This window comes from Nicotiana tabacum, chromosome 19 (assembly GCF_000715075.1).
Source record: "Nicotiana tabacum cultivar K326 chromosome 19, ASM71507v2, whole genome shotgun sequence".
Taxonomy (NCBI): domain Eukaryota; kingdom Viridiplantae; phylum Streptophyta; class Magnoliopsida; order Solanales; family Solanaceae; genus Nicotiana; species Nicotiana tabacum.
In genome coordinates this window covers 20,682,115-20,692,903 of record NC_134098.1, presented here as the reverse complement: position 1 = coordinate 20,692,903, position 10,789 = coordinate 20,682,115, and positions in this window count along the sequence as shown.

Here is a 10,789-nt window from a genome sequence, read left to right as displayed (position 1 = left end):
CGTGTTAGAGTAATTGAGCTGCAATCCATATTAGAAATCATGTTTAGGCTATGTGCTTATTCTGTTGGGACCCACTGAGGTCATTTCTGCTGTTGATTTATATGCTTAAATTGCAATTATGTACTCAGTCACATCTATCATTTGCATATCATATCTTAATCTCTGATGCCATTTATTGTTACATCATATTATCATTGGTTGAGCTTATTGGCATGAGATTTGTGAGACCGAGAGACTGTAGAGATTGATGATTGAGTGAGGTCGAGGGCCTTATTATGAGTGATATTATGGAATCGGGTTGCACGCCGCAACATGCTTTATTTATTTATGATGGGATCGGTCTGCACGTCGCAACATGCCATGTTGGCTTATATCAGCGCTTGGGCACGATCCGCCCTTCCGGAGTCTGACATACCGGCAGTGAGCACAGGTACCATTGAGTGCTGAGTGCGAGTGTTGAGTGATTGAGAGTGTTGAGGGATTGGGAGGTGATGAGTGATTGAGCATACTGAGTGAGGTTGAATACTCCAAGAGCATGAGCATGACTTTATCATTGTGTTGCATTACAGTTGACATGCATATTTGACATGTAGACATAGAGATGTAACATTCCTCATACTAGTTATAGTTGCCATATTTTATCAGTATTGAGCTTACCCTGTTGAACTTGAAAGCATGTCTATATTCTTGTACTGTATACAACTGATCATGAGATTTCGTTGAGTTATTACTGTCATATTCCTGTCATATATGCACTGTTATTATTTGGATTTGGATTGTACCTATCTGAGCTCGTCACAGCTTTCAGCCCAAGGTTAATCATGTTACTTATTAAGTACATTGGATCGGTTGTACTTGTCACGGCCCAATTTCTCCCTCCGTGAACCGTCGTGACGGCACCTAGTCTCTACGACTAGGTAAGCCTAACACTTTTGCGGAAGTGAAACTAAAGCATGAACATTAACTTCTAACAGTAACAAATATCTAATAAGCAATTGAATGCCACTCGGCATATACAATTAACACCTCTAAAAATGTACAAAACAATTTCCCAAAACTCGGAACACCGTAAGGCACAAGCTACTAAGTAGTCTTAACCGTTCTATACATCATTTCTACAGAAAGAAGGAAAAATGAACATAGGGGGATAGAGGGGGACTCTGAGGATCTGCAGGCGCGAGCAGATGTACCTTGAAGTCTCCAATAAGTAGCAGTGACTACAATTAGTGATTAGGCTGGTAAGATGAACCTGTATCTGCACACGAAAGATATGTGTAGGAAAGGGCGTGAGTACACCACAACGGTACCCAATAAGTGCCAAGCCTAACCTCGGTCGCGTAGTGACGAGATCAGATCAGGCCCTACTGGTATAAATATAATGAAATAAGACAGAATAAAATATCGCAGTAAAATAAATACGGAAATCTAACAGGAATAGAATCAATGAAAGACAACAACTTAGAACACAGTGATAACAACAGGGGATCTCCCGAGATACCGTCTCGTAGTCCCAAACGTAAATGTGCAGGGGGATCTCCCAAAATATCGCTCCGTAGTCCCAAAATAAATATGCAAAATAGGGGGATCTCTCGGAATACCGTTCCGTAGTCCCAAAGTAAATATGCAGTACAGAGGGATCTCCCGGAATATCGTTCGGTAGTCCCAAAGTAAATATGAAGTACATGGGGATCTCCCGGAATACCGTTCCATAGTCCCAAAGTAAATATGAAGCGCAACCAAACGAAATAACAATTACAGCAAGAAATCCTACAGTTTAAACTAAGTTCAAGTCAAGGAAAGCAGGTAATTTCACTAAACATGCTGCACATAATTCAAATAGGCAGTTAAACAAGTAGGCATGCTATTCTAGCCTAAACAGTATAGTTACATATGCTAGTGTGTTTCAAATAAAGAGAAAACAAGTTATGACTTGGTGAAAAAACTAAGTTTTACAACAAATAGCTAGTGTACGTACTCATCACCTCACGTATACGGCGTTCACATATCAAACAGTACTAAATTCTAAGGGGAGTTTTTCCCACACAAGGTTAGGCAAGCCACTTACCTCGAACCAAGCTCAATCAATCAGTCACAATGCCTTTTCCACGAATATCCGGCTCCGAGTGGCCCAAATTTAGCCAAAATCAATTACATAGCATAAATATATCTACAAAAGACTAATCTAGCTAATGAAATCAAAACTAACGCAAGAAATTGAAAAATCGCTCAAAAAGCCTCCCCGGGCCCACGTCTCGAAATCGGGTAAAAGTCACAAAATACAATCACCCATTCACTCACGAGTTCACTCGTACAAAAATTACTCAAATCCGATACCACAATCTCGATCAAAATCCCAAAATTCGGCCTAAGAACATTTCTCAAAACTTTCCCAAAATTTCACCCCAAATCCGAAATTAAATGATAAAATTAATGATATATTAGTGGGATATAACCATAACGGAGTTAGGAATCATTACCCAATGACTTCATCTAAAAATCTCTCGAAATTTCATCTTCTACCGAGCTCCCAATTCAATTTTGTGATATGAACTCAAAACCCTCATTTTTGAACTTTAATACTGCCTAGTGATTCCTTAATCGTGATCGCAGAATTACCCTCGCGATCGCGAAGAACAACTTTGCTGCCCTAGAAATTAACTCTACGCGATCGCGTAAACCACCATGCGAACGCGATGCTCTGGCTCCCATATTCACGTGATCGCGAACGTCCTCACGCGTTTGCGATGAGCAAAGCGCGTGGCCCAGCTTTGGTCCACTTAACCCTACGTGAACGCGACCTTGTCTCTGCGTTCGCGAAATACCACCTCACATCACTGCACGTTCCCATGCCCATATCCGTGAATGCAAAGAACAATTCCATCCTCTGCCCAGCTAAGCCTACGTGATAGCGGATCACCCCACGCGATCGCGTATAAGAAAACCAGAACTCAGACACCAGAAAACTTCAGTAACCTCCTAAGTCCAAAAATCGATCTATTGGGCGTCCGAAACTCACCTGAGGCCCCCGGGACCTCAACCAAACATAAAAAACAGTCCTAAAATACAATACAAACTTAGTCGATCACTCAAACCACATCAAATAACGCAAAAATCAAGAATCAGCCTCCAATTCAAACTTAAAGAACTTGAAACTTCAAAATTCGATAACCGACGCCGAAACCAACCAAACCACGTCCAATTGACCCCAAATTTTGCACACAAGTCATATTCAACATTAAAAACCTATTCCAACTTCCGGAATTAGATTCTGATCCCGATATCAAATTTTCACTACCGGTCCAAAACTCCAAAAATTCGACTTTTGCCAATTCAAACCTAAATAAGCTACGGACCTCTAAAACACAATCCAGATACGCCCCTAAGTTCAAAATCACCTAACAGAGCTAATAGAACTGACAGAACTCCATTGCAGAGTTGTCTTCACGCAGTTATGACTACGGTGCCAATCCTAAGGCTTAAACCTCCATTTAGGGACTAAGTGTCCCAAACACTTCCAAAAACTAAAATGAAACCTCCGGGCAAGTCACAATAGCAGAAAAAGATACGGGGGAAGCAGTTAAATAGGGGATCAGGGCTATAACTCTCAAGACAACCGGCCGGGTCGTCACAGTACTCATGCTACACTTTGCAGTTTGTGTGCAAATCCATTTGCATCCGGACTCGGTGGTTGCTAAACTTGGAGTATTACTTGCTTGGAGACTTTTGAGGTAGCTGCCATGGCGTTCGCAGACCTCGACCCTCCTTCTTTCAGCTTATTTAGCATTGTTCTACCTTTCCATATAGTTGTATTAGAAGTTTTGACTATGTTGACATGTAGTAGCTCATGTACTCAGTGACACACGGATTTTGGAGTTTTGTATTTGATTCGGAGATATGCCTTCCGATTATTTATGAAATATTTACTGTTAAATTCGATATATCATGATTTTAAATTAAAATGGGTGGTTATTTGTGATTGCCGGCTTGCATAGTACCGTGATAGGTGCCATCACGACATATTGCGATTTGGGTCATGACAGTGTCATAGTTTATTCATGCTCGGGGTAGACTATAGGCTTTTTATGCGCTGTTTGGTTGTTTGCTCTTCTTGACTTATGCTTTATTTGATTATATGACTACATGATCCTATTTATTTATGCTGGAGATCATGTTTAGGCTTATGATATTTTTATTTTGCAGGATGGCCTATTCTTGAGATGTTAATATACTTGATTTAGACGTAGTCATACTTTACATCTTTAACACATATACGCAATTATTATGTCCTTGTGCGTCTTATTTGTTATATCTTAATCATATGCATACCTCCTTGAAAATGGAAATCTTGATATAGATTGGTATGATCATGACACATTGGGACTTAATGAGTGGATTGATATTTTTATGTCACGAGGTTTCTGTCATGCGATTATTAAGATATTGACATTGATATGGAATGAAATTTGTCTCGTGCAGTGTGTGAATATGGATCCACCCCTAGGGTCACCCTCATCTATTTCTCTCTTGGTGGCATACATCCAGATATTTTGAGATATTGATTAGTGCCAGACTATGATGATGTCGGTTAATGAGTTGGGCGTAAAGGTGGAAGATTTATTTATCTAAGTGAATCCAGACTCCTGAGGGGCTCCTTTCAGTCCAAGCGCTATATCGCTACCGCGTGCAACCCGACCCAATCATATAAGTAGCCATAAAGCTCGTTGCGGCGTGCAACCCGATCCACAAAATGTAACCAATATATCGGTGTGGCATGCAACCTAATCCCATAAAATGTAATCAATATAACATGCTACGGCGTGCAGCCCAATCCCAAAATATCACTCTCACTCAGGCCCTCGGCCTCACTCAGTCATCAATCTCTCCAGTCTCTCTCACGGGCTCACAATGTCATGAAACTAGCCAGACAATAATGATATGATGTATCAATAAATAACTAAGAATAAGATATGATATGAATGCATGAATATGACGGAGTACGAAATATCAGTGAGATGACAGTAAGAAACGACCACTATGGGTCTAAACAATATCGGCATAATGCCCAAACATGATATCTAGCATGATTGACAGCTTAACTACTTTATCACATGGTGAAAACACGGATATCAACAAAGTAGGACCACTATACAATTCCATGGAAACAACTAAGGGTGGCAACTGGGCCAGTCCCGGGCCTAAACGGGCCAAGTGGGTTGGTCCAAACGGTCCCGGTCCCGAGCCAGTCCCAAATTGAATGGGTCAAATGGTCCCGGGCTAAACGGTCTTTTTGTAGGGACCGGCCCGGGACCGGGACCGTTTGGTCCCGGGCTAAACAGTCCCGGCCAGCGGGTTAAATGGGCTAAGTGGGCCCAATATATTATTTATTTTTAAAAAAATTAAATAGATATTAGAGACAAAAGGATGTTAAAAAAATATCTAAGGCAATGCTTTGTAAATTTTATTATAGAATTGTGACCTAAATTTTATTTAACATCCTAAATTTTAATATTCAATATTTAATATCGAATATATATAGTATATAAGATGTATATATAGTATATATATATATATATATAGAAGCTATATTCGATAAGATATATATACATATATACACACACACACACACACACACACACACACACACATATATATATATATATACTATACTATACTATACTATATGTACATCTTATATAGCTTATATACTATACACTTAGTGTATATATATACTTTTTAGTAGTAACATGAAAGAACCAAAGTATGGTACTTTTTAGCTGGTATAAATATGGAACGATAGAAGATCAAGTTTTAGCTCAACTCAGATTACAGTTTCAACTAATTTTCCACTCATAGATATATTATCCTCTTTATCCGCTAGCTACACCAGTAGCATAGCTAAATATAATGTCGCTTAAAATCACAGCAGAGAATTTGGCAGCTGGTGACCCCATTAGCCGAATAAAAGATGTACAATCTTATATCGTATTATACTATATATAATACGGCTAATGGGGTCACCAGCTGCCAAATTCTCTGCTGTGATTTTAAGCGACATTATATTTAGCTATGCTACTGGTGTAGCTAGCCGATAAAGAGGATAATATATCTAAGAGTGGTAAATTAGTTGAAACTGTAATCTGAGTTGAGCTAAAACTTGATCTTCTATCATTCCATAATTATACTTGTTAAAAAGTACCATACTTTGGTCCTTTCATGTTACTACTAAAACGTGTATATATATATATATATATATATATATATATATATATATATATATATATAAGCTATATTCGATAAGCTATATATACATCTTATATACTATATATAAGATGTATATATAGTATAGTATAGTATATATACTAAATGTATAATATATAAGCTATATATATATATATATATATATATATATATATATATATATATATATATATATCGATATAAGATGTATATATAATATATATAGTATAGTATAGTATATATATATAAGCTATATTCGATAAGTTATATATACATCTTATATAGCTTATATAAGATGTATATATAGTATAGTATAGTATATATACTAAATGTATAATATATAAATCGAATATAGCTTATACATTATACACTTAGTAACAATAAAGTAAGCAATAGTAGCAATTATAGAAGAAAATTAGTGAGAGATTGTGATAGATTGATGATTTTGTAAGAAAAAAAAAAGAATGAGGGGGTATTTATAGTTCAAAATAGGGAAAAAATATAATTATAAAATATTTGGGGTTAAAACAAAGTTGGGGCAGAGGGGGGTTAAATGACTATTTTATAAATAGCCAACGGCTATTTTTGACAGCCCAACGGTTATATTTAAAAATATTTTTTTTAAATATATAGCCGTTGGGACCAATTGGCCCGCTAAGGGACCGGGTTGGTCCCGGTCCCTGGCGGGCCAAATGGTCCCGGGGCTGGGGGGCCCAAAGCATAGGACCGGCCCAGGCCCACTAAAACCGGCCCATACGGTCCTGGCCCGCGGTCCCGGGCCGGTCCCGGGCCTAGACCGGCCCACTTGCCAGCCTTAGAAACAATAGAGTCCCAATTCACATGGTGCACCACACGCCCGTCACCTAGCATGTGTGTCACCTCAACACTAATCACATAACACGTATTTTGGTGTTTCATACCCTCAACACTAAGATTAGAAGAGTTACTTACCTCGAACAAGCCAATACCAATGCCGAGCAAGCCAAACGATGCTCCAAAGATACCATCCTGCACGTTCCGACCTCTGAACGGCTCGAAACTAACCAAAAACAACTCGAATACATCAAACAATGCTAAAGGAACCAATCCCGATCGAAAAAGATCAAATCTTGAATCAAAAGCCCAAAATCGGCCAAAAGCCCAACCCAGGCCCGCACCTCGGAACCCGACAAAAATTATAAAATCCGACAACCCATTCAATTATGTGTCCAACCACACTAGTTTCACTCAAATCTGACTCCAATTCGATGTGCAAAACTCAAAATTTCATATTATGAAACTTTAGGCCAAAACCCCCAATTTATTCTTTAAAATTCACAATCCACTTACCAAAAACAATGATAGATTCATGAAATATAACCAAAACCGAGTACAAAACACTTACCCTAATTCATAAGGTGAAAATTGCTTCAAGATTCGTCTCAATCCGAGCTCCATAGCTCCCAAAATGAAAAGATATGGCCGAAACCCTCGAAATAGAGTACTTTATAATCACCGAGCGAATCATTAAATCGCGATCGCGGAAATACCTTCGCGATCGCGTAATAAGCTATGCAATCGTGAAGCACAAACTGCTCAGTTTCAAAAAGAACCTACGCGAATGCAGCCCCAGGCTCGCGAACGCGATGAAGAAGCCATGAAGACCTGCCCAGCTCAGTTATACAACGCGAACGCGTGCACACCTACGCGAACGCGATGCTCGATCTGCAGTAACCTATGCGAACGCGGACCCATATTCGCGAACGCGATGAAGAAACACTCAGCCTCAATTTCTTCCCTTACGCGATCGTATCCCTCAGTCCGCGATCGCGAAAAACACTGGGTGCACCAGACATCAACAGAACCAGCTGTGAAGAATGAAGGAAAAATAGCCCGAAACCCGTCCGAAACTCACCCGGGCCCCTCGGGAGCACGTCCAAATATACCAATAATTCCCATAACATAGCACGGACCTACTCACGGCCTCAAAACGCACATAATAATATCAGAACGACGAATCACTCTTCAATTCGAAATCAATGAACTTTGAAACTTCAAACTTCCACAACCGATGTCGAAACCTACCAAATCACGTCTGATTGACCTCAAATTTTGCACACAAGTCACTTTTGACATTACGGACCTACTCCCACTTCTAGAATCAAAATCCGACCCCGATATCAAAAAGTCCACTCCCGGTGAAACTTTTCAAAATTCCAACTTTCGCCATTTCAAGCCAAATTCTACTACATACCTCCAAATCACAATCCGAACGCGCTCCTAAGTTCAAAATCACCCAACGGACCTACGGGAACCATCAAAACTCCGATCCGGGTTCAAATTCACCAAAAGTCTAACTTAGTCAATCCTTTCAAATTTAAAGCTTCTAGCTGAGAATTATACTTTCAAATCAATTCCGAATAATCTGAAAATCAAAACCGACGATTCACATAAGTCATATTACATCATACGAAGCTACTCATGCCCTCAAACAACCGAGCGAAGTGTAAATGCTCAAAACGACCGCCCGTGTCGTTATAACCAAGTGCAACATCACCATAAAATCACCAAATCTCAACTAATATCGAGTGCCCAACATCGCGTACGAACAACTAGAACGGAACTGAATATATAGGCTTCAAGCCGAGATAAAGTCACACGAAAAGGAATTAAGAAAGGGAAATTTCCTAACATCCTGTAGCCTCTTGAAAATAAGTATAGGCATCTCTGTACCGATCCACAAGACTCTACTAGACCTGCTCATGACTCGTGAGACCTATATGAACTTAAAGCTTTAATACCAACTTTTCACAATCTAAATTCCCACCTCAGACTGTGATGGCACCTAGACGTACTTGCTAAGCAAGCCAACTCACAATCAACAAAATAAATTCTAATTTCCTTTATTTAATAGAGTTATATCATAACAAAAGAAAGAATAATCTCAAAACAGTAAATATCTTACACAAGTATAATGTCACACCCAAAACCGAGAAGCACGACTGGTGCTCAACCGAGTGAACCTGACCAAGCAAGTCTGTTGGATTCCTTCTACCCAAACTTATTCATGAATAAAGAGAATATATGTTTTCCTTAATTAAACAATAAAGTAGTCATGTCTGCAATTACCAATTCATTTCTAATTGTTTCATCATTTTTAAACTCTCAAATGGACAAGTAATACATCCACAACATAACATAGTTTGTCTTTTCCCAGCACCAATACACAACCCACACTATGTCTACGGAGCCTCTATAGATAAAGAAGAGTACAATGATAATGTCGGCAACAAGGCCCCGGCTATACCTCAACCATAATACATAAAGATCAAAAGATACATGACCCCGGGATGAAGTGGGGCTCACCAAGTCCGTTGGGAAGAAGGTGTACTGCTATCACTGATCAATGTCTCCTGCTATGGAACCACCTGCATCTATTTAAAGATGCAGCGCCCCCGGCAAAAGGGACGTTAGTACCGTCGAATAGTACTAGTATGAAAACTAAACACCAATTTAAGAATTTAGAAGTACAAGATAATTATAATAAACCAGTGCGGCAATAGAATAATATAGATAACTGTCTCAACCATAGCAAGCTTATTAAAAGCTATCAACAACATTTATAGGATTTAAGATGAGATCATATGTAACCATCTTCACACAAAGCGGCCTCGCCGTCTCACCCGATATATGCAGGTGGAGGTGTACGTACAATACCACAACTCTAATCAAGCGGCCATGCCGCCTCACCCCAATGTATGCGGGTGGATATATAACCACAGTACTAAGAACTTACACAAAGCGGCTATGCCGCATCACCCCAATGTATGCGGGTGGTGGTTGCAACAACAATACCAAAACTATACACAAAGCGGTCGTACCACCTCACCCCAATGTAAGTGGGTGGAGGTGCAGTCCCACAATATCATAATCCCTACACAAAGCGGTCATGCCGCCTCACCCCAATGTATGCGGGTGGAGGTGTATCACAATCACAATCTCTATACCATAATTCCCACACAAAGCGGTCATGTCGCCTCACCCCAATGTATGCGGGTGGAGGTGTATCACAATCACAATCTCTACACAACTTGGCATAATACCTTTCACATAAATCATGACTAGAAATTATAACATGTGGATACGTAATCCATAGTTTGGGACACATCCTCAATTTATAATGCAATATGATAAGAGCATTTGAAATACGAATTGAACATATATCTTCATCACAAAACTTATCAGAATACTCGATTTATAATCAACATCTCGGAACTCACAAGGATAATGAGAATTCCAACTCTTAAAGAAGAGTTTAGCTAACATACCTCACTTGAGTTTCCTTGCACTCTAAATATTCCGAAATTCTTAGCAACTTCAATCTATTTTAGAAATATAACAAATTAAACCAAAATTAGGAAGATGATCATGGTTCTAGCTCATTTGAGCATTTTATCAAATACAAGATGTACATTAAGGTTTTAAGATCCTTTTATGGAGGATTCCATCATCCCACAATCCAAACTTTACTATTTTTAGCTCAACAATCTTTCTACACCCCTTGATAACACAT